Source organism: Propithecus coquereli, unplaced genomic scaffold (genome assembly GCF_000956105.1).
Source record: "Propithecus coquereli isolate 6110/MARCELLA unplaced genomic scaffold, Pcoq_1.0 Scaffold472, whole genome shotgun sequence".
NCBI lineage: Eukaryota > Metazoa > Chordata > Mammalia > Primates > Indriidae > Propithecus > Propithecus coquereli.
In genome coordinates, this window is record NW_012150530.1 from 694,525 (window position 1) to 699,159 (window position 4,635).

The 4,635-nt window shown below is 33.5% G+C and overlaps 1 pseudogene; it reads left to right on the plus strand.

The window, feature by feature from the left end:
* Positions 1 to 389: 389 nt before the first annotated feature.
* On the plus strand, positions 390 to 1,016 carry LOC105819154 (annotated as a pseudogene).
* Positions 1,017 to 4,635: the final 3,619 nt, after the last annotated feature.

A 4,635-nucleotide genomic window follows, 5' to 3' on the forward strand; every position in this document is an offset into this window, starting at 1 on the left:
AATTAAAGAATGCATAGAAAGGGACATATGCTCTTGACCCAAACTAATATATATATATTAACATGTTCAGGTTATTGGTTTCTAATCCATGATGTGCCATTTATACTTAATTGTTCTGAAGCTTATCCCAAGCTTCCTTCTGCCCCAAGAATCAAAGACAAAATTAAATCCTATTTATTTTAATTTTCAAATTATTTTGATAAATACTGCTTTTTAAAAAGAGAGATAGTAGAAATATATAATAAAAATGCTTGATAAGATGTTTCAGCTTTCATTGCAATAAGACAATTATAGGTTAGTAAGAAGCTCTAAAGTTAATATACTGAAAATCTTCCCAAGGTGGCGGCCGCTCAGCCAATAACCCCACTCCCTCACCTCACTGGGGCACTGAAGGTAGTGGCGGGGGGCCAGAGCCTCCATGGCTCCCAGGTGTGGGAGAGAAGCCTGCTGAAAATGACTGAATATAAACTTCTGGTAGTTGGAGCTGGTGGTGTAGGCACGAGTGTCTTGAAGATACGGCTAATTCAGAATCACTTTGTGGATGAATATGATCCAACAATAAAAGATTCCTACAGGAAGCAAGTAGTAGTTGATAGAGAAATTTGTCTCTTGGATATTCTTGATATAGCAGATGAAGAGGTATACAGTGCAATGAGGTATCAGTACAGGAGGCCTGGGGAGGGCTTTCTTTGTGTATTTACCATAAATGATACTAATCACATGAAGCTATTATCAAGAACAAATTAAAAGAGTTAAATAAAGACTCTGAAGTTGTATCTATGGTCCCAGTAGGAAATAAATGTGATTTGACTCCTAGAACATTCGACATAAAACAAGCCCTGGATTTAGCAAGAAGCTACAGAATTCTTTTTATTGAAACATCTCCAAAGAAAAGACAGGGTATTGATGATATCTTCTATATATTAGTTTGAGAAATTCAAAAACATAAAGAAAGTAGGAGTGAAGATGGTAAAAAGAAGAAAAAGAAGTCAAAGATAAAATGTAAAATTATGTAAATACAATGTGTACTTTTTATCTTAAGGCATACTTAAGTAAAAGGGGTAATTTTTGTAATTACACTAAATTAATAGCATTTGTTTTAACATTATCTATTTTTTCTACTCCATGCAAACTATTAACTTTTATCTTTAATGCTTATTTAAAATGACAGTAGAATTTTTTTTCACTCCAAGTGGCAATATTGCCTGAGTTTTGGTATTTGAACTAGCAATGCCTCTGAAAAAGAAACTGAATACCTGAGATTTCTGTCTTGCGGTTTTGGGTGCATGTAATTGATTACTTCTTATTTTTCCTATCAATTGTCAACGTTGGTGTGAAACAAATAATGAAGCTTTCAAGTCATCTCTATTCTGTATTTTGTCTAGTCACATAAATAAATTAATTACCAATTATAACTTCAGTTGAGACTTTATGATTGGTTTTAGTGAAATATTGAGGGTACAAAAATTTGTGGGTTTCCTGTTGATTAATCTAGTCATCATGTCCTGCAGTTTGTAATCCTTAATGAATGTACAGTTACACTGTTCACAAAGGTTTTCTCCCCCTTCCACTGTTATTAGTTAATGTCACTCTCCAAAAAATGTTATATTTTTTTCTATAAAACAAAAAAATGAAAAAAACTACAAGGCAATGGAAAATATTAAAAGGCTATTTCCTTTCTACAGGAGATAAATTACTATAAGACTCCTAATAACTTTTCCTGTTAAAGTAGACCTACTGTGAAATAGATATTTTAGCAACCCTTTGGGGGATATATTTACATGGTACTAAATTTTTATAATAATTGAAAAAATGTTAACATGCATAAAAAAGTTCTCATGGGAATTAAATGTAGTCTGCCTCTGTCAGATTGCTCTTTCATAGCATAACTTTAAATCTTTTCTTGAACTGAACTCTTTGAAAATAGTTTTAATTCTAGTAATGATATTAAATATTATTTAGGCCTATTATAGCTTAGTAGGTGTTGAAGAGACCAAGGTTTCAAGGCCAAGACCTGTATGAACCTTTGAGCTTCATTGAGAGTTTCACATTATGGACTGCATCCCTGCAATCATCCAGTGTTGTCATACATTGGTTGGTCAAAATGGGGACTAGGAGTTCGGGTAGCTTAACAAGATGCAGGCTCACCATGTGGTGGTCCTACTGACAAATCAAGAACATCACTTGTTTTTTTTTTTTTTTTTTAAATCTTTTTGTAAAAGAAAGTACTTTTAAATATTAATTTAAAAATTTAAATTTTGGTTGGGGTGGGAGGTTGCCAAGGAGGGGGGGAGGAGGGGATGGGTATATACACAGCTAATGTGTGCGGTGTGCACCATTTGGGGGATGTACACACTTGAAGCTGTGACTCCGGTGGGGCAAAGGCAATATACATAACTTAAACATTTGTACCCCCGTAATATGCTGAAATTGAGAAAAAAAAAAACAATAAAATGAAATAGTTTCAAAATCCCTGAATTTGGGTAATTCTCTTAATGCTGGCTAAATTAATATTTTTTTACTTTTAAAGTCTGATCTACATTTTAGAATATCTAATGCTTAAAAATTAATTATCATTAAAAAACCAGTCCTTTTGATGCATAGAAAATGTTACTTAATTTGAAATGTTTAAAGTGAGATAATGTGGTAAGGTGAAAATATTACTGGACTGGGAGGAAGGTGACTTAGATTCTAGATATGTGTCTGAGAACTCTGATTTTGGGCAAATCACTTACTATTAATATCTACTTCTTCATGTTAAAAGAAGTCACCTTAAAGTCTTTATCTAATGTTATAACTATGTGATTTGATTTACATTCAGTTTACATAAGAATACACCTGTTAAGTCCAGCACAATCTGTAACTTTTTACATTCATTACAATCTTCAGTACAAGTCCTTGGCAAAACTGTGCAAGAGTTGAAGTTTATGTTTGAATATCCATTTTTCAGTTTTAGGACTCCTCTTCCATATTAACTTCATCTTGCTTGGCTACCCTTCCACATGCCCCATGACTTGATGTAATTTTTTTAATACTCTAATTCCCCTAACCTTAAGATTTATTGCTGCTGTGGATATATCCATGAAGGTTTCCCATTAAGTCATATCAAAATGCCCCACATCTTATTTCTTCAGGGCTCAAAATAATCTGAGAAATGTCATGTTGGGGAGTTGACCTAATAGCCAAATTTCAGGTGGTGGCTGTGGTAATTTAATCTTGATCCTTTGACCATCATCTCTATGCTGCCTGGTCTACTAGTGATTAAGCAGGAATTTTCAAACCTGGTACGAGTAGGCAGAACCCTATCCAGTGGAAAGAGAATTTAATCAAAGCGTGCTGAAAGAATTCCTTAAGTAATCTGCAACTAGGACTAGCCCTGGTAACAGAGGTGCATTCCATTGTTTTAGTAACTAAAAATATTCTTACAATAAAACATAATTAAACACGTAATTAGTAATGCTTACTTTTTTGCAGAATTCATTTTTTCAACAAGTATTTACTGAGTGCCTTCCAGATGCCAGATGCCAGCTACTGCGCAAAGCACTGGAGATATAACGTCCCCAAACAAGAGACATAACTCCTGTCCTTACGTAGTGCTAGAGTGGCCTGTAATATCTTAGTAAGGCCTTCGGTGCATGACCCAGAAATAGCACAATGTGTATTTTAGTTTTGTAATAAAGGGATTCGATCTCTAAGTTTTCTTCCATCTCTAAAATACTTGTTTTGCTATGGTTCCAATACAATTGTTTAATCAAGCTATTTTATATAAATCTTTATTTCATTGTTTTAAAGGAGTATACTTGATTGTATTGTTTTTTTTTAATTCGGCATAACTATGCGATTCTATTGGAACAATTATAGTACACATTAAGTTGTATGTCAGATACTAATATTAAAATTCCCAGAGGTGTAATATTCTAGTTTACTCTTTGTATAAGTAATTTAAATACACTTTCAAAAATTAAAAAAAAAACAAACCTCTTTTAAGTTACGTGATGACCACAGAGTTTATGTTAAGAACAATTTAAGAAAATGTACATGTGTACTTTCTCTTTATATTGGTATTAAGCAAATTCCGTTTGAGAATGTACCCTATGATGTTGTAAACAGGTTACTAAATTAATCAGACACAAATTTAGTCTTTTTCATTTATAATAGTCTGTATGTCTCAAACTACGTCACTTAACCTCTCTGAACCTCAGTGTTTTCATTGGCACTGCTAACAGATGTGTACTACTATTATTTTCATGTTATAAATTATGAAACTGAAGCATAAATAGGTTGACTAACTTGCTAGGGACACAAAAGCATGAAATAGTAGAGTAAGAACTTAATCTGCAATCCCAAAGTCCAAGACCTGATTTACTATGATAAACAATCTGTCAGGAAAACAAGATTTTTATCTTTGCTTCACAGATAAGGTAACGTGAGACAAAGAAAAGTTAGGGTACTTATATGGTCAATGAATGTCAAAGCTGAGACTTGTGTACAGAGCAAATGCTAGCTAATTCCGATTCTGTTCTTTCTTTTGCACCAAGCAGGCTACCAAAGTGAATGTCTCATGAAGCTGAGCAGTAGTAAGAAGAAAAAGACCCTAGAGACAATGGCTGGGGTATGTGTGTATGTGTTGGGGAT